The 21,925-nt window shown below is 36.3% G+C and overlaps 1 protein-coding gene across 7 annotated transcripts in view; it reads left to right on the top strand.

Annotated features, from left to right (window-relative positions):
• Rab3-GEF (Rab3 GDP-GTP exchange factor) overlaps positions 1 to 21,925 on the top strand; it is a 1,186,669-nt gene that overhangs the window by 432,979 nt on the left and 731,765 nt on the right. The gene's annotated exons all lie outside the window — the stretch shown is intronic.

The following is a 21,925-nucleotide window of genomic DNA, read 5'->3' as shown; positions in this document are numbered from 1 at the left end:
GGAAGTGACAGGGAGAATAAAAAGGGGGAAGGAGTGTTATTGATGATAGCTGATGAGCTACAGCCAAGGAGAATAGAAGTGGAACTGCAGGATAGAGAAAAGAACACATTTGAGGCTATTTGGTGTGATATTGAAACTAACAGAACAAAATATACAATTGTGTGCTGCTATAGACCAGGTGATGGAATGGATGGTGGGGATAGTATGCATAGGCAAATAGAAGAAATGAGCGGAAGGAGTGTGATTATTATGGGAGATTTCAATTATGGTAACATTGACTGTAAAGAGGAGAGGGCACATGGGAGAAAGGAATTGGATTTTATGCAGTTATTAAGGGATAACTATCTGCGACAGCATGTAATGGAAAATACTAGGCAGCAGAGAGTGCTTGACCTAGTAATCGCATCTGAGAATGTGGCTGTAACGAACATGACCATGTTGCCACCAACTGGTGAGAGTGATCATAAGATCATGACTTGGGAGGCGGCTAAAGGAGTGGAATTAAGGCAGGATACATGTAGAATTACCGGGCTAGTAAGTATGACAAGCTTAGGAGTGTGCTTGGCTCAGTGCCATGGCATGTAAAACTGCAAGGGCTGGATGTTGATAGTGCATGGGAGGTGGTTAAGAAGTGTTTGCAGGAGGCAATGGTTGACTGTATACCAAGAGTCCGAATAATAAATCAAGTAGGGGTTAAATGGATGAATAACACTATTAAGCTTGAGCTGCAAAAAAAAGAAACAATTGTGGAGGGAATTTAAGGAGAAAGGTGACCAGCAGGCACAGGAACAGTATAAAGCTCAGGCCAGAAAGTTAACAAGGATGGTAAGAAAAGCAAAAGCAGATTATGAAAGAAAATTGGCCATGCAGGCTAAAGAGAATCCAAAACAGTCGATATAGTGGAATTAATATGGATACTCGTGCTTTATCCATTTTGGGAGAACCATATTGATGGTTCTCCCAAAAACACATAGATAATGATCTGATTCAATTTCAAAACCTTGTACAGTCTTCCAAGGTTTTGAATGAATCTACATATTTTATTATTTGCTATAGCATAGTCTATAATAGATTTTGATTCTCTTGCTGACCATGTGAATTTATGGATGTCTTTGTGTTTGAACATTTTATTCATTATTCTTAGATTATTGTAGATAGAGAAATTGATTAATCTTTGGCCATTTCTATTTTTTACTAATTCTTCAAAAGTTCTGATATGATTTTGAATTTTCATATTGCCTATGTGAACATTTAAATCACCCAGCAATAATAATTTGTCATATTTGTTTATTTTTTTCTGTTATATTTTGGAGTTGGTTATGGAAATCCGAAATCTTCTCTTCTTCCCCCTACTCCAGAATGTATAATCCAAGAACTGTGAGATATCCTCTATTAAGTTTCAATCTGAGTTATAATATTCTTTCATTCTAGTATTTATAGTTATTGATATTGTCTTTAAGGGATTTGTGAATCATGATTGATACTACCACTCTTGCTCTGTGGTCCTCTTGTACTCCACTGTAGATATGTATATAGTTATTGTCCATGTGTAGAATCTTGAGTGCTGTGAGGACATTATGTTGGAGGCTTAATGAATTGTATACAGCACTCGGAAAGGATTAAAACAGAATTTAATACTGCCTGTATTTCATCTCAGTCACTGAGACATCTTCAGGGATTACACAAAAAAATTAATGTAACATGCACACAAATATCACACAATACTAAGCTCAACCACGTGAGTGATTCTAAAGTCCTATCTAGGTGGAGCGCTCTCTAAGGACGGTTGTAGGTGACCTGGAACCGCCCTCTAAGGACGGTTGTAGGTGGCCTGGAATGTAAGGTGGGATCTCTGATGATAAGTGTTTCCCAAATCTTAGGAAGCCTAATGCAGCCGTATTTATTAAGATTTGGTTGATTTCTGAGGGCTGCTGCTGATTCTAGAAATAGTGTCTCTTTTTTGAATTTGCTGTGGTGGAGCATGGTGGTTTTTTTCCATGAGATACTGTGGGTTGTATCCAATCAGCCAGGCATGACCGACCATCGTCATAGTTGCAGATGTATGACTTGTGTTCCTCCAGATGGATGGTTGCTGATCTGCCTGTCTCTCCAAAGCATGCCAACTTACAGGAACAGGGTACTTTATAAACTCCAGGCACTGAGAGAGGAGGGAGCTGATCTTTTGTAGAATGGATAAGGGTAGCAAGTTTGCAGTGATTCTTAAATGCTGTGTGTGGGTTGTACTTTTTTAAAATCTTGGCTATTTTTTCTGATGTGTCACAGATGTAGGGTATGGTGATGACATTTCTAAACTCTTTCTGAAGAGAAGACCACGGAATGGGGGGAAGAACTGATTATTTTTTTTAATACTGTTATTGCTGTAGCCATTGGAGAGGAAAGTGTTATGTACATGGTCAAGCTCAGTTGTAAGGGCAGTTCCACTGGAACAAAGATTGTGGGCTCTCTTGGTTAGAGTTTTAGTAATGCCATATTGTTGAGTGGGGTGGTGGTGGAAGAGTTTGTGAATGTATCTGCCTGTGTGCATGGGTTTTCTGTATACAGTGAAGGAAAGTGTACCGTTAGGAAGGCATGTAACTAAGGTGTCTAGGAAGGGTAAAGAATTGTTCTTTTCCTTTTTCATCATAAACTGGATTCTTGGATGTAGGCTGTTGAGTTGACTGAGGAAGGAGTCTAATGTGTATGGGCCATGAGGCCAAATAGAGAATACATCATCTACATATCTTAGCCAGATAGAAGGTTTTAGAGGGGGCTGAGTCTGTGGCTCATTTTTTCAAAATCTTCCATATAAAAATTGGCGAGAGGGGGGGGGGAAGAACCCATGGTAGTTCCCTCTATTTGCTTGTAGATTTTGTTCTTCCAAGAAAAATAACCAGAATTGATGGCAAAGTAAAAGAGATATAAGATGTCAGAAGGAAAAACGTGCTAAGGTATCAATTAAGGGAATATTGGTAAACAATGAGGAGATGTCAAAGCTTACCAATATGTCTGTGTTATTTAAGGTAAGATTTTCTATTAGGGTTTTAAAATGGGTCGAGTTTTTTATATAGGATGTGGAAAATCCAGTGATGGGGGGTCAAAGAGTTGGCCAGCTGTTTTGACAGTTTGTAGCAAGGTGCGTTAGGGGCATCTACTATAGGTCTTAGGGGAGGAATTGGGTTTGTGGATTTTTGGTAAACTGTATATTCGTGGGGGGACGGGAACAGAAAGGTTTGAGTTTTTTCATAATGTCCTGAGGCCAGGAAAATACTTTTAAGTAAGTTTTTTAATTTTTTAACTTGTGTTTGTGTGGGGTCGTGTTCTAGTGGGATGTATATAGAGCTATCTCGGAGGATAAACTCCATTTTTCAATTGTATTCGGTGGCATTACCCTTATCTGCTCTGGTGATGACGATACTTTTTTCTTTCCGTAATTTCATGAGAGCAGTGCATTGGCCAGATGATAAATTACTTTTTGGAGGCAAAGACTGGGCGAGGATGTTGCCGACATCAAGTCTGATGTTATTTGCTAACTCCGGCACTAAGCGACAGATCCCACATTAGATATTATACATTACATCAAGCACCGGCACTTCTTTCGTTTCGACCGCAAAATTGTGGCCAAGGCTTAGGGCTCTGATGGCATCATCGTTGAGTCTTTTGGAAGATAGATTAACTACTGTCTGGAGTGGTTGAATTTGCGATTGCGGTTTGGATTTACATAGATTATTATACTTTAGAGTCACCCAAGTGGTTGGGCTTAGTATTGTGTGGTATTTGTGTATATGTTACATTAGTTTTTTTGTAATTCCTGAAGATGTCTCAGTGACTGAGATGAAATATAGGAAGTATTAAATTCTGTTTTAATCCTTTCTAAGCATGCTGCATACAATCCATTAAGCCTCCAATGTGATATGTAGTTATTATTTTCTTTGGTTCTCTGATATTTCTTATTTGTTTCAGTGAATACTGCATTTTGATATAGAATTTGATCTATTTGGTTTTCTTTGTAAGATTAACTTCTTACATTCTAGATAGCAAAATAAATGATATCCTTTTTCCAATTGGCACCTTTAGCTGTCTAGAGTCATTTCCATTTTGAGTAGTCCTTGAATTCTTTTTTTGAGACTTGAAAATAATTAGAATACTTGTGAATTGGTTACTAGCTCATAAGACAAAATGAAATAGCAAAATAGTAACAATTCACCCCTATTCCTCGAATACTCTAATAACATTGGGGAAAGGAGCAAGAAGAAAAGAAAGAAGAGAAAGGACCAGTCTACATATAATATAACAGATGTATATTATATGAAGTAAGGAATGGTCCAGTATCAGGTACCTCAGGTTTGCCACTCCCATACTCACGAAAGTGAGCCTTGAGGTTATTAATTTGATATGCTTATACCAGGATAGGCTGGATGTAAATGTCAGTACAATCTGAGAGAGATATGATCTGGTCTGGCGACTTGTGTGTTACTGTGAGAATGTGAGCTGATATCCCTTTTGCAAGAGAAAAAGCGATACTGTGTTTTTGTGGCATTGAACATTACCAGATTATCCTCACCACATTGAAGGATTGCATGATCAGTGTTTAAGACATTGATTGTAGATTGGAGCTTGAAATGTCTGAGCACTTAACTCAGCTAGTTTCTAAACTACTGTAGTTTACTCTTTCAGGAGATAATGGTGAATAAAACAAAGAGAAGCTACTAGAAGGTAATGATCACAGTGTTAAATATTTAAAAAAGACTAACAATGGAATGTATGCATGTGCTGTGTTGCAACTTGATGGTTAGTGATGCCATGTGTACTGCTGGTCTCTGCATGCATCAAATGTTTTATGAGAGAAGTCATGACTTACTCTATGCTTTTTTTTTTCTTTGCACTGTTGTGGATATTTTAACATTTTGGACACATTTTTAAAAGTTCTGGAGTAGAAATTGTAATATATGTAGATCATTTCATAGAACATAATTCTACTAGTAAGCTGACAGAAAAAGATAATCGGATTGAATCTATAGGAAATGACCCTGGAATGGAAAAGGTAAAACAAAAATGGAAATGACGAAATATAATACACATAGCAAACTGGAATGTAAGAGGAATAGCATATAAAGAAATAGAATTAGACCAATTATTAAATGAAAGAAATTTTAAAATAGCAGTAATCACTGAAACAAAAATGAAATTAAAAGGAACCATGAGAACTGAAAATTTTAATGAGATATACAGTGGAGTTGACAGAGACCAAAGAGCACAAGCAGGAGTCATGATTTAGATTCAATACTCCCTTTCAAAACTGTTAAAACATTATAAATTATGGAATGAAAGAATAATAGAAGCTAGAATAAAAATAGATAGTGGCTATTTAACAATAATTGGTTTATATGCCCCAGGAAAGGGAAGAGAACAAGAGAATATTGATTTTTATAATCAGCTACAAAACATATATAATAAAATAAATAAAAATGATTACGTAATTTTAGCAGGAGACTTAAATACAACAATTGGAAACACGAAAATTAATAATAATATAGGAATACATGGAGAACATACTCTAAACAGGAACGGTAAAAAATTGATTGACTTTGTAGTTTATAATAACCTAAAAATAATAAATTCCTTCTATAAACATAAAGACATACATAAATATACTTGGGCAGCAAGAGGATGGAAATCAATATTAGATTACTTTATACTAAATGAAAAGACATCAAAATTTTCACTAGATGTTAGAGTTCACAGAGGATATGAAATAAGCAGTGACCACTTCCTTGTTAAAATAAAATTAAGATTACCACTTAAATGGCTACAAGTAACAAGAACAGAAAGAAAAATTGAAACATTTGTTTATAAAACTAGACTATTGAATGACACAAATGTACAATGGCTATATGAACAAAGAATTAACCAATATCTAGACAAAATAAAACAAAATGAAGAAATAGAAATAGAATGGCTTAATATAAAAATGATACTAAATGCAACAGCAAATGAAAGCTTAGGAATGACCAAAAAATTCAATAAAAGGAATAAACTGAAGATCTGGGATGATACAATGAAAGAATTAATCAAAAAGAAAAAAGAAGCCTATCACAAATGGTTAAGCAGTAAAAGATTAGAAGATGAAATAGAATATAAAAGAATAAGAGCCATAGCTAAAAGGGAAGTCAGAAAAAGACAGAGAATCATGGAACAAATTTGTTTCTAATTTAGAACATGATTTATATCAAATAAGACCCAATGTATATAAAATTTTGAAACACTTAAATGCAGATACCAAAGAAAACAAAATTACTACACAGAATTGTGGACAGACAAATATTTTAAAAAAGATTCGTTAATTGGCAAACAATTAACGAATTGTTTGAAAAGGAATTAACTGAAGAAGAATTAGAAATCAGCCTGAAAGAAACAAGAAACGGAAAATCACCTGGAGAAGATAAACTACGTTCAGAACTATATAAATATGCAGGAACTAGATTCAAAGAAAGACTCTTATTATTTTTAAATAAAATTTATTCAACTGGTATCCCCCAATAGAATGGAAAAAAGCAATTGTGATTTCTTTAAAAAAGGTAATAGAGATGATTGTAAAAACTATAGAGGTATCAGTATACTAAATTTCTGTTACAAAATATATAGCAGAATTTTAAATAGCAAACTAATGAAATATTCTGAAACTTTATTTTAGAAGTACAGAATGGATTTAGAAAAGGATGATCCTGTATAGACTTTTGCCTAAAATTAATAATAGAGAAAAGAAGAGAATACAATTTAGAAACACATATTGCATTTATTGAATTTGAAAAAGGCATTTGACAAAGTTAAAAGAAACATATTATTTAACATATTAAAAGAAAGACAAATACCAAATAATATCCTAAAAGCTATTACAAGTATATATGAAAATAATCAAATACAAATAAGATTAAATCACGAGCTATCATATACGAGAGAGATAAACCAAGGGGTCCGACAGGGATGTCCCCTCTCATCAAATCTTTTTTAATATCTACTTAAATGAAATAATAATAAAATGGAGTAAAAATTTATATCAGAGAATTAAACTTTCTTCTACAGTAAACTTAAACACTCTCCTCTTTGCTGACGACCAAATAATAATTACAAATTCTGAAGATAAACTACAGAAAGCTATTTTAGATCTAAATGAGATATCCAAAGATTATGGTATGATAATATCAACAGAAAAATCAAAAACCTTTAAAGGACAAGATCCAGCAAGAACAAAAATAGTAATAGATAACAAGATCTTAGAACAGGTGAATTCATTTAATTACCTAGGATGTATGATCACTTATGAAAATGAAAAAGATATAAACATAAAAATTGCAAAATATTTAAAAATAACAGGAGTAATTAACTCTATATTTAAACCAAACCTAGTTCAAAAACAAACCAGGCTAAAAGTATACAATACATTAGCCCTACCGGTCTTAATGTATGGAAGCGAAATCTGGACAATAAAACAAAAAGACAAACAAAGTAACAACAGCAGAAATGAAGTTTATGAGAAAAACTGCAAAGTATACCCTCTTTGATCACAAAACAAACGAAGAAATTATGAAAGAATTAAACCAAGAACCAGTAATAGAAAAAATTTAAAAATATAAACATAAATGGATGGAACACATTCAAAGAATGAAAACAGAAAGATTACCAAAACAAGCCTTAAAGTACAAGCCATTAGAAAAAAGAAAACCAGGACGTCCTCTTAAACGATTCAACAATGACTTCTAAGGCGGCCGGAACAGAGGCCATGCTAGGCCTAAATCCTTGATATGCATGATGATGATGATGATTTCAGTTTGTTGCCACGTTGTTTTCTGTTTGGGTTCTCTTGGATGTTCTGCTAGTCCTGATTGGTTTGTTGAAAGTACATGATAAATGGAGTGTACAAGGATGGTCTGAAAAGTTCTCAGCCTAATAATGAAAAAAACGAATTTATAATTTCAAAATTATTTTCATTTTTCAACATAATCTCCCTTAAGGACTAATACATTTATTCCAGCGATGCTCCAGCACCATTATCCCATCCCTGTAGTGGTTCTCAGTAAGATCTGCAAAATACCCCTGTACAGCTGCACTCACCTCTTGATTCGAAGAAAAACACTGACCAGCGAGGAAGAGGTTTAGTTTTGGGAAGAGATAGAAGTCAGAGGGAGCCAAATCTGGGGAATAGGGTGGATGTTCCAACAACTCATAGTGCAGATCCCTTAATTTTCCCATTGCTAAAACACCTTTGTAGGCAGGTGCATTATCCTGATGAAAGATGATTTTTTTCTTCTGCAAACTGGGTCTTTTCTCATGACTTTTTTCATCTAGTCTGGTTAAAAGATTGGAATAATATTCCCCGGTTACAAAGGGTAAAAAAGAGTTTTACCCTTTTCAAGATAATTAATAAACAAAATGCCTTTAGCATCCCAAAACACAAATGCCATGACCTTTCCTGCTGATGGAATTGACTTTGTCTTCTTTAGTGCTGAACAACCAGGTTCTGTCCACTGTTTTAACTGTGGTTTGGATTACGGTTTGTAATGATGAATGTAGGTCTCATCCATAGTAATAAATTGATGTACAAAATCAGTTTCATTCTTGTTAAAACTCTCCAAGCACTGTTCAGAGATTTTCATGCGAGTGCATTTTTGATCTGGTGTGAGCAAGCCTGGCACCCATCTTGTGGGAAGCTTTTTCATTTGCAATTCTTCATGCAAAATAAATCCTATACAAATTATATGAAGAGCCAAAGGCTTCAATTCGGCGACATGAACTTATTTAAGTTAAGGGATATTACATCCCAAATTGTTTCTTAGCTGAATAAGAAACTCAAAGAGTTTCATGCCGAATATAGAAACTATATAAAGTTCGGCGATTCCAAGCGTAAGCAAATACCTGGATAGTGCAGCACCTGATCCATTAGGTAGTGCAAGCTGAGGCAACTCATAGAAAGGGTGGAGCAAGCTCCTATCACTATTTTTGGTATTTACCCATAATGTGAACTGTTGAACAATAATACAGCTCCTAGGAGCTGTATTATTGTTCAACATTATGAGAGAAGGTCACTACCCAGATCGGTTTCAACCTTTTTTATGTCTCATCAGTGAGTTCGTAGACCTAGTTAATACCAAGTTTGTAGTGAACAGAACTTACATCCCTTTTATTAGAATTACCAAGAAGGTGTCCTAATAAATTACTAATTATATGAAGAGCAAAAGGCTTCAATTCTGCAATATGAACTTATTTAAGTTATTAGGACACCTTGGCAATTAATAGCTAACTGCTGTTCATACCTCTCTTTAGCGACTCTCACCAACCAAGTTGCCTTGCCTGGTCTTTGTAGACCTCATGAAATTGGTTATTTCAACTTCTTTTATGCTGCCTCCACAATGCCCTTTCTCTGTATTGCATGCTTAATCTCTTTATTCATCCATCTCACACCTGCCTCATTTAACCTTCTCGCCCCTTGGAATACATTTAGACATTGCATCTATTAGATAGTTTTTGAAAATCCCCCAAGCTGCATTGATCTCTTTTTCCAGCTAACTCCTCATTCCACGTTACACCCGCAAGCTGTCTCCTGAGCGCTTCATAATCACCCCCCGCTTGTAGTTCTACATATATACTTTTCTCACAGGGGTCCTCGCACTGCTGGCAACCACCCAGGTAATCACCTCATGGTCACTCTCACCAATTGGTGGATGATTTGACACCTCATTTATAATTACATCCTCTGATGAGATGACCAAATCCTAGACCCTTAATTCTTGTGTGCCCTCTGTTACATACTGTCTGTGGTGGTTATCCCTCAAAAACTCAAGAAACTCATTTTCTTTACTTCCAGTAGCTATTTCATCATTCCAGTCTATATTGCCATAATTAAAATCACGAGGTACTCGTGATTTAATTATGGCAATCTTAATGATCACCCTTTTCTTATTTGCTTGACTAATTTGACTATACATTTCACTATCATCACTACCATCCACATTACCTGGTCTATTACAACATCCCACCAAGTATTTGATTCCATTCACCTCTGTCTCACACCATACTGCCTCAAAACCACTTTCACTATTTCTGTCTTGCATCTCTACTTTGTATGGACATAACTCTTTCTCTATCATCAGTAGCACCCCCCTCCCTTTTTACCCCTTCTGTCCTCACGAAACACATCATACCCTTTCATCTCTGTTCCTGTCAGGATGTCATCCTCTTCCAACCATGTCTCACTTATTCCAACAATCTTTGGGTGAACAGACGCAATTTGTGCAACCATTTCATCTGCTTTGTTTCTTATACTTCTAGCATTTGTATACAAACACAACAGCTCATTTCTGGATCTACAGATAGTTTCACTGATACCACTCACTCGATGTGATCTCTCCATGCTCGACTTGGGGCCATTTCCCTTTCTGCTTCTTCATTATAGAACCCTTTTCAATTCCAACTGTTTCCTCTTGATCCCTGGTCATCCCATTCCTTTCCTGCCTACACATGCTCTCACCTCCTCTTGGAGCATCCACCTTTCTCATGCTGTGTACCCCTGTCCACCCTGAGCCTCCCTGTTTTCCTGCTCCTCTTGCACACCCATTTTCTCATTTTCTACACTCATACCACTCACTTCCCCATTCATAACCACCTCTTCAGTCTCTCCTGTTTTACTCTCCTACTCTTCCACATCACTCATCTCTCGATCTGATTCATTCTCTCTATTCACTTCTCTACTTTCCAGCAGCAGTCTCTCCAAGCGACTCACACCATAACCACTCAAATGCAGTCCATTGCTCCCATACAGCTCACTTCGTCCCTCAAACTCATTCCACACGTTAACAAACTGTACTCCCATCTCATCACATATAGCAGAGGTTTTGAAGGGGATATTCAGTTGTTTGCTAATGATGCAAAACTAAGGAGGGCAATAGTTGATAAAGGTGATGCAGATATCTTACCAGATGATTTAAATAAATTGACTGCATGAGCAAAGGACAGTGGTTGTCAATTCATTGGTCTAAAATGTAGGTAATGCACTTCAGGGTGAAAAGATTACACACTTCATATCTTATTGATGCTACTAGTTTACAGGAAATTGATGAGGCTAGGGATCTTGGTGTGATGGTGGATATTCAGAGGATATATTGCAAGAGCTGGCAAAATAGCTCAGAAGATTACTTGGATGCTGAAGAGCACACTTTCAAGTAAAGATGGGGAAGTTAGTTATTATCCCTCTTTGATTCAGCAACATGTTGAATACTATGCACAGATTTGGTCAATTGGGTTTATTGGAGATCAGGAGGTGGTAGAGAGGATTCAGAATAACTCAGAAGATTACTTGGATGCTGAAGAGCACACCTTCAAGTGAAGATGGGGAAGTTATTATCCCTCTTTGATTCAGCAACATGTTGAACACTATGCACAGATTTGGTCAGTTGGGTTTCTTGGAGATCAGGAGGTGGTAGAAAGGATTCAGAGGGAGCAGTCAAGCTGGTGACAAGTCTGTGGAATGCCAGCTATGAGAATAGATTGAAGGCATGTGTTTTATAAAGTTTAGTTGATAGGCAGAAAAGAGGGGGCATGATAAAAACTATAAGCTATTAAAGGTGTTTTATAAAATTGACACAAAGGAAATTTTTCAATGTATGGCAAATAGTCGGAGAACTATGTGTCATCTGTGGAAGTTGTGCAACAATGTGGTTAGTAAGGGTGTGCAAACTAGATCTTTTGCATGAAGAGTGGTAAACGAGTGAACTGGATTCTAGAATTAGTTGCGAGTGCTCTGATAGTGTGTGAGTTTCAGAAGTATGATAGGTTTTGTGTGTATAAACAAAAATTAGTGTGGGCTTCCTACGATGAGTCTCTGGAATCTATGGAGATACCATATAATAATAATAATAATAATTAAATTAAATTATATTTTATATAATTTTAATTAAAATTATAATTTAATTAAATTTAATATAATTTAATATTTTTAAATTTTATAATTCGATATAATTTAAAAAAATAATTTATAATTATAATTATATTTAATTATATTTAATTTAATTTAATAATAATAATAATAGTAATTTAATGGGTGCACCTTTTTGGACAACTCGTATAGCAGAGTATATGAGTTCTTTTCGCTATACCCTTGGTATTAATTTGGTCTACCTATTCGCTGATGAGGCCTCAATAAAAGCCAAAACCGGTCTGGGTAGTGACCTTCCACCATAATATATAACATCTTACATCTACTAGGAGATGGGTTTTACATTATGGGAAATACTAAAAATAGTGATCATAACTTTCCCCACCTTTGCAACGAGTTGCCCTAGTGTTGGACTATGTGCTTTGGCTTATGCTAGTATTTGCCGATACTGTTATAGTTTACTATATTCAGCATGAAACTCTTTGATTCCGATCTTTGAGTTTCTTATTCGGTTTTGAAACAATGTGGGATTTAATATCCCCTTAATTTAAATAATAATAATACTTTTAATAGACTTTTAGCTTGGACAGATGAGTGAAGTTGTGGTTTCATATTAATACATGTAAGGTACTACACTTTGGGGTGCAGAGATATAAGGCTATGAACTGTATTTGTGTAGCTGTGCTTTAGGAAGTGGATTAGATATGAAATCTTGGGGTGATGGTAAACAGTGGACAAAAGTTTTGAGGGTGCATTGCAAAGACTGCATATTGTATTGTTGCCCTGATAAAAAGTACACGTTCATGTAGAGATAAGGAGGAGATGATATGTTTATATGAGGCATTGTTCAGGCAACACATGAACTATTGTGCTCAAATGTGGTCGACTAATTTTCATTGTGATGTAGAAGCACTGGAGAGGATACAAAGATGAATGACAAAAGTGATGTCAGGAGTCTGTGGTATTTTTGTTATGCAGAGTGTTAGAAGGAATGTAGATTACAGAGTATGGTGTATAGGAGGAACAGAAGAGATATGATAGAGATCTTCAAGTCAGTTAAGGGATTTTACCATATTAATACGGAATGAATTATAAAAAGATTGGATGGAAAGAATGAGAGGCTATCCGTGGAAGTTGTATAAGAGTATGAATAGTCGATTTTTTACATGGAGACTTGGACTTGTCGGTAAGTGGAATGCATTGCCAGAGTGCATTGTAAATGCAGGGAGTGTAAATGATTTCATGGTTCAGTGTGATAGACATGTTGCCGATTGAGTAGGCCTTCCATGATGAGTCTATTGACTCCATGCAAGTCAATGTAATAATAATAAAAATAATTATTATTATTAAGTAAAGAGCTGAATTGAATATCACAGTTTTGATATCAGGCTACTAATGTTGTTGTTGTTGTCATACAGAGTTCCATTTTCCTCATCCATCCCTTATGACTGGTTGAGATTGCGGGACTTCTAATTATTCACAGGGTTGGTTTGCCTGTTCTGAGGGACAAAAAAAGCCAAGTTTCTGGGAGGAAAAAACCCTGTACCTCCGTATGAGACCAGATAAAGGTTCATTACATTATAGATGGAAATCAAACTCAGGTCTTTCTGACCAAAGAACTTCGTCTATACCGACTTAGCTACGGGGGCTCTCAGGCTACTAATGCCAGATGCATAATGTGATCCTTATAAATGATGAATAAGAGTGGAGATGTGTGCACCATTGTCTAACTCCTGATTTTACATAAACTGTTCTTGTATTTCCTTCAATATTAACTGCTGACTTATAACTTAAATACAGATTTTGTATTGCTTGGTACAGATTACCATTTACCCCCCCCCCCCACACACACACACTCACACACACATATACACGTGCATGCATGTATGCATGCACACACATATATGTACACAGTAATTTCTCTATCATCTGTCTTAAAGCAAAAATATTCTCAAACAATCCTTGTATGGTCTGAAGCCAAAGCTCTCTTATAGATGAAAATTATGCAATGAGAGAAGATATAAAAGAGTTGCTGATAGAAGCAAAAAAGAAGAGTGAGAAAGTAAAGATTGTGAGTATGCTGCTTCAGTATGATAGGACTGAATTGAGAAGGACATTTTTGCTAATGTGTCAATGAGAAGATGGTGTATTAGGAATGGTGTGCAGTTTACAGATGCATGGAGTGAATTTGATGGACAAAAAGATTTGTATAAGCCTAATGGACTTCATTTCAGTGTTTTTGGAGTTAGCTATTTGGAGAGTGTGTTGTTCAGTGAGAGGTTGGAAGTACCAAACCTCTTAACATCAGTTTTTTTCTCCAACTTTTATATAGACAACTGAAGAAAATCCCCAACTAGTCCATGAATTAACTATGGTGTGCCTCCAAAATTTTCCCAGAAGGACATCAGATAAATACTCAGTATCCTTCCTACCAATAAGTCCTGATCCGGATAGTATTCATTCATTTGTACCAAAAGCTTGTGCTTCAGAACTTGCACTCATATTGTCTCTTCAGGCTGCGATACTTATCTAGTATTTGTCTAACAGCTTGGAAGCAAACTTTTATCATACGATTTCCAAAAATAGGAGACAAGTCGTTTATCGCACTATCACCCTGTTGCTCTTACTTCAGTACTGTCAGAAATAATGGAAAAGGTCAAATGCTTCACTATTCAGAGTTACTTAGTCTTTCTTTACAACAGATCTCCTAGCCTGCCTTACTTATTGGACACAAGTCATTGAAAAATTTGGAGAAACCCAAAATATCTTCTTTCTGTATTTTTTGCTCTACTTCTTTGGAGTCTTTTTTTACTATCTTATCTTTCTGGCTATCATCACTGGAATCCAGTATCTTGCTTCCATGTTTGCCTATGATATCAACCTTTTTACATGGTCAACCATGTGCTGCATCATGGATTACATCATGGAAAATTAAGTGGGCTGAGCAGACCACCCTCTCTACTTTAATAGAATTTATTTCTGCAGTAGTCAGCTCATCTCTTGTCAATGATGTAGTGAACTACATGACAGTATTTTATATAAGCCACAATAACTGTAATTACTAAAACATCTAGTCAGTTTCCATGTTACCCTAAGCCATGGTTGAATGATGATTACACAACAGCCAGGGAAGCTGAGAAGAAGGTATGGAGCATCTTCTGCAGATATCCTACAACAATAAACTTCCTTGCTTTCAAATGTGCTGGAACCCTAGCAAGACACCTATGTCATCAGAACTAGTAGGAATCTTGGATCTAATGTACATCTTCTATAAAGAAAAGAAGTATTGGATAAAATGAAAGTCAGAAACACCACCCACCATCCTTTATAATAATAATAATAATAATAATAATAATTATTATTATTATTATTATTATTCAGGCCTCCATGGAGTCAAAAGACTCATCGTGGGAGGTCCTTCCTAAGAAACACACAAAGTCTATCAAGCCTCATCGAGGGGAGTTCCCCCCCCCCCTCCTAAGAAACACAAAGTCTATCATACCACTCCTTAAATTCATTGACCATTCTCGCACTCACCACTCCATCAGGCAAGGCATTCCATGGTTCAACCACCCTCCATGCAAAGAAACCACTCCTCACCCTCTTGCTCACAGTTTCCTTTTGTAACTTCGGGGGTGGCCTCTTGTCATCACTCCTTCCTCCTGTTCAACCAAGCAAAAGAACTCCGCAGTGTCAACCCTGCAACCACCTCTCAACAGTTTAAAAGTCTCAATCATGTCACCTCTCCTTCTATCCACCAAACTCTGCAGTCCACATTCCCTCAGCCTATCCTCATAACTAACATTGTACAGTCTTGACACCATGTTTGTTATCTGCCTTTGTACCCTTTACACAGTTAATTTATCCTCTTCAAATCCTGGGGACCAAATCTGAGAACAATAGTCCAAGTGTGGTCTGATCAGAGTCTTATACAACAGGATGATAACCCTTTTATCTCTGCAGATCAGTGTCCTTCTCATTATTGCAGCAATCCTTTGTGTTACCTTCACCACCTTTGCAATATGTCCCCCTAAATTTCAGGTTTCTATCAATCGTCAACCCCAGATCTCTTGTCTCCCCTACTTCCTCCAGTATGACTCCTCCCATAGAGAATGCAGCATCCCATCGATGTTTCCCAAACCTCAAGACCTTACATTTTGCTGCATTAAACTGACACTCCCATTCATTTGCCCATCTATCTACCTTATTCAAATCCTCTTGCAGGGCTACCACATCTGCACTATTAGTAATAATCCTTTCCAGCTTCGCATCATCCACAAACAATTGAATATCCCGTTGCAATCCACTGACACTGTCATTGATTTAAAGGTTAAACAACATAGGTCCCAGTACTGAGCCGTGTGGGACCCCACTTGTAACCCTCTGCTTCCTTAAAACTGCCCCACCATACACAGCTCTCTGATACCTATCAGACAGCTAAGCACATGGGTCAGGATGTCAGATTGGTCAACTGGATTCAGGATTGGCTGTCCGATAGGCATTTGGCACCCTGTCAAATGCCTTTGGTAAGTCTAAGAAAATGGCTGTATATGCCTTTCCTTTATCTAATGCTCTTGTAACTTTATTATAAAAGGCTAGCATATTTATATATATTTATATTTATTTATTTATATATATTGCTAAAACAAGAGCTTCCCCTTCACAAATCCATGTTGACTCTCACAGATAACATTACCCTCATCTGTCCAATGCTGTATACTGTCCCTAACTAATTTCTCCAAGATGTTGAAAGTTTATTTTTCACTTGATTAGACTATAATAAATTTAGTTTAATTCTTTATCAAAGTGTGAGCAAAAACAAAGTTTGTACCTGAAAATATCTTCAGGACTGAGGTAAGGTAGTAAAACACCGGGCAACTCGCAGCAAAGGTGGATCAAGCTCTCAACTCCTTGTCTCAGTATCTCCCATAATGCACAGCACATCTCCTTGCAGACATGTATACTGCTATGCATTAAGGGGAGGTCACTACCCATACCGGTTTTGACCTTTATTGAGGATCTTGATTGAGTTTGAGAGCTTGATCTTTCCCGGTGTTGTACTACCTTACCTCAGTCTTGAAGATATTTTCAGGCACAAACTTTGTTTGCTCACGCTTGGATAAAGGATTAAACTAAATTTATTAATTATTAATTATATGAAGAGCCAAAGGCTTCAATTCGGCGACATATAAACTTATTTAAGTTAAGGGATATTACATCCCAAATTGTTTCATAGCCGAATAAGAAACTCAAAGAGTTTCATGCCGAATATAGTAAATATATAAAGTTTGGTGAGTCCAAGCGTAAGCAAATACCTGGATAGTGTTACAACTGACCCTTTAGGGAGTGCAACACTGAGGCAACTCATGGTAAGGGTGGAGCAAGCTCCGATCATTATTCTTGATATTTCCCCATAATGTGAAACCCAGCTCCTAGGAGCTGTATTACTGTTCTACATTATGAATGAGAGAAGGTCACTACCCAGACCGGGTTCAACCTTTATTGAGGTCTCATTAGTGAGTAGGTAGACCTAGAAATACCAAGTTTGTAGCAAACAGAACTTACATATACCCTACTATGAGAATTGCCAAGAAGGTGTCCTAATAAATTATTAATTATATGAAGAGCCAAAGGCTTCAATTCGGCGACATATAAACTTATTTACATTAAAGGGATATTACATCTCAAATTGTTTCATAGCCGAATAAGAAACTCAGAGTTTCATGCTGAATATAGTAAATATATAAAATATAAAAGGCTTGCTCCAACCTTACCATGAGTTACCTCAGTGTTGCACTCCCTAAAGGGTCAGTTGTACCACTATCCAGGTATTTGCTTACGCTTGGCCTCACGAACCTTTATATATTTACTATATTTGGCATGAAACTCTTTGAGTTTCTTATTCAGCTATGAAACAATTTGGGATTTAATATCCCTTAAATAAATTTATTAATTTCTCCAAGATCTTAACAACTACTGATGACACACAAACTGGCCTATAATTAGACACTTCCAGTCTGCTACCACCCTTATGCAATGGCACTATCTTACCTTTCTTCCATTCCATGGGCACCACCTTTCCCGCAACCAGATTTTCATTGAAAAGCCAGGTCAAAGGCGCTGTCAGTTCCCTAGCACGTTCTCTCAAAACTCTTGGTGAAATACCGTCCAGTCCTACAGCTTTACTGACATCCAGAGTACTCAGTATTTGAAACACTTTCTCCTCCTGTACCTCTAAACCTTGAGCCTACCCCTATCCCTCTAGTATTAAAACTGACTCCTCCAGGATGAAATACTCCAATAAAGTGGTCATTGAACAATTCCACTATGTCCTCTGCATCAATCACTCTATTCCCATTTTTATCCCACAATATCATTCTTCCACAGTCATTTCTTCTCCTACTGGCCACATAGCTAAAAAATTTCCTAGGATTTTCTTTGGATCTTAGGTCCAATCTCCTTTCATATTCCAGTTTTGCCTTCCTTACCATACTAGTCACTCTTCTGGCCTGTGTCTTATATTCTTCATGCATCTTCTCTTCACCTGTCTCCTTATATCTCTTCCATAGCTTCTTTTTCGCATGCAGTTCCTGTTTAATATTGTTTGTCATCCATTTTACTCCAAATTGTGTCCTCTTGTTCACTCGTGGTATACAACTTACTATTGCTGCTAACAAATATTCTTTCATAATTTCCCATGCTCTAATGATATCCTGGCCTTCCAATTCCTCCCTCTATGAAACTTCCCCCCAAGTTGACGGTCTTATACTATTTTAATCACCTGCCTTATAATTCCACATACTTTCCCATCTCTTTGATACTCCTGCATGTTTATTCATCTTCCAAGTCACAACCACATGGTCACTCTCTCCAACTGGTGGGAGAGATGTCATCTCAGTTATTATCAACTCTTCTGATGCTATAACCAAATCCAAAACTCTTGAACCCTCTATTACATGTTGCCTAAGACATTCGTCCCTCAAGAATTCTAGAAATTCCATTCCCTTATTCTTACATGCATCTTCCTCTCCCCAATTTATACTACTGTAGTTAAAATCTCCCATAACATTCATTCTTCTTGCACTTGCCAAACTCAACTGTCTAAACATCTCCTGGATACATGCATAGTTGCTGACCTAACAGCATTTGCTTACACACTCAACTAGATTTTTGCTAAAGCATATCAGCATTATCTTCTTACACACCCCCTTCCTGAGTTCTTTGCTTAAACATACAAACCTGTAAAACAATAAATTATTTTTCTTTGAATGTGCTCAACCTCTCAATTGCTAATAAACAGCACATTCACGAACAGGCCATTCATGAAAGAAGAAATGAAAGCTTCTTTACTTAATTGTTTTCCAGCTACTGTTGGACCAGATAACTTTTATTATTATTATTATTATGTGACACCTCCAGGTAGTCCAAAGACTCATCGATGGAAAGTGTGCCAATAGCATCGAACGATTGAAACCATTCCAACTACTAACCACGCTCAAACTTGCTTAACTTTTTGCGAGCCATTAGTAGCAGAGGTTCTACCAATTGACCAACCTTGCATCTGTTGTCATTAGCTATGGATCAATTGCTGCACCTTTTCAATAGAATTTTCTGAGAATGGATTTCCTGTAAAGAGTAAGTTGTTCTTGTTTGGCTCTGCATAGGTCATGGTCATCCTACATGTAAACCTTCCTGTTGAGGGATAATGACATGCCTATGTGTAAGTTGAGCGACACTGGACTAACCATCATTCATATTTTAAACAACTGCTCTCATTTTGCCAATGAGTGCAGTCATTATTTTATTCACTTGCTTAATCTGTTTGAGCCCTATATACACTCTGGTAGATTTTATCAGAATCAAGTGTCACCCCAGGTTTTAAATTTTGACACAGGATCAGTGTTTACTATCCTATATAAATTACGTACATATTAATTTTATTAATTTAATTTGTGTATATATATATACTAGGGGGGCTCCTACGGCGCCCAACCTCCCAAGTTCCGGGTGGGTAAGCTAGTAAGACCAAAAGGACATAAAAATGTTTCAAATTTTGGCTTATCTTTTTATATATATAGAATATATATAATTTTTTTTTATGAAAAATTGAATGACTAGAACCGAGATTTAAGTAAAAAGGTTTTAATATAAAAACACTACTAGTTTCGGCCTGTAACAGCCTTCTTCATATTGTGTGATTGTGATGTTCCTTATTTTGGGCAGACAGACAACTCTGTCGAATTGCGTATGGAAGAACACACGAGGGACATTACTTACAAGAGACAGTGAGCGAGTGTATTATCAAGTCATATCCTTTTCTCGGCTAATCCTAATGATAAAAACCAAAGTCACAAAGTCTGCCGGGAAAAATCTACTAACATCTTCCGTTGCAGTGACGAAATAGAGAGAAAAATCGTGGAATCTAGAGAAATCATCTTCAATCCTGTTCATCTAAATAACAACTTGAGCTACAACCTCCCAGATAGTCATTCAGCTGTAATCATGTACTGGCGTTCACGTGATGCTGCAAGCATGCACTCTCCCAACAATGCAACAAACGAAAGAACAGCTTCAAATACAACTACTATGTTTTCATTTTTTCTTTCTTTTATAATGTCACCTGAAGAAGGCTGTTACAGGCCAAAACTAGTAGTGTTTTTATATTAAAACCTTTTTTACTTAAATCTCGGTTCTAGTCATTCAATTTTTCATAAAACTATGTATGTTAACCGAGTTAATGATCATTCTGTCATATATATATATATATATATATGTGTATTCTTTTTAAACCAAGTTTTTTTCTGCACTGTTTTTATATTCCTTTATACATCTATTTTCTATACATCATTTACATTTATTTTACAGTGATGTTTGTGCTCTTTTATTTATTTATTACCTTGTGTGCTGCTAAGACAACATACATGGTAATACACATAAATTTGATTTTTTTTTCATTTTTTAGTTATTTTTGATTTTTCTGGTTTAGATATATTTAATTTTTATATAACAGATTTTTATGCCTGTATATGCCACTTATTTATTACCTGTTTGCACCACTGAACAAAAAACAAACAAGCTGCCTGAGCATAGAATATTTTTACCATATTTGGGATGGTGCACCTAAGCTTTCCCTCGGATTGCTTGATTGTATTCATAAGAGTTTGCTTAATTAATAACCCCTCTCTTACTGACATCTTCCAGTTTCTTTTCCACAGACATTTTGTTGCTGCTGTGTTTTTTCTATGGGTATTTCTATGGGTGCTGCTAATAAACCGACTATTGTGATTCCTCTAATCATGTACTTTCACAAGTAGCTGCTGGTCATCATCCATATACAATTAAGTTACATACACTCATCTCCACACTTATTGAACTAATTTCTCACTCAACAGTATTTGTTTACATACTTCACTAGATTTTTGCTGAAACATATCAGCAGTATTTTTATATCCCCCTCCTGAGTTCTCTGCCTAAAAATACAAAGCAGTAAAACAATAAATTCTGTTTTCTTTGAACAAGAACAATTTCTCACCCTCTTTCTTCATTCCCTACCACCTCTGCTCTTTGGAACATCCTTCCCTATACTGTTTTCCTCAATTATTACAATCCTCAGGTTTCAAGAAACAAATCAACAAATTCCTTTCTTTTTTTTAACCACTTATCCACACATGACATTGTCATGTCATAGGTTTTGGAATCTTTTGTGTGTGTGTGTGTGTGTGTGTGTGTGTGTGTGTGTGTGATGGGGGGGGCGTCTCATCTATTCACCCCAGTGTACTTTGGACCAAATAACAGACAGTCAGTGCTATTTGTGGTTTTAAAATCCTCCCTCAAAAATGATTAAAAAATTAAAAAAAATATTCCTGCTGAAAAATAAACGCAAAAATTTTACAGAAATCACATATACACCTGCGTCATCAGGGTTTACATGTTGAACATAAATTTAAATCATATATGGCCATTTAACAGACATTCACATCTTTATCTAGTTTTTCCTTA

Source organism: Typopeltis vanoorti, chromosome 6 (assembly GCF_054136105.1).
Source record: "Typopeltis vanoorti isolate ZY-2024b chromosome 6, IOZ_Tvanoo_1.0, whole genome shotgun sequence".
Taxonomy (NCBI): Eukaryota; Metazoa; Arthropoda; class Arachnida; order Uropygi; family Thelyphonidae; genus Typopeltis; species Typopeltis vanoorti.
Note: the sequence above shows the minus strand (reverse complement) of the source record. Positions and strands in the feature narration are given on the sequence as shown.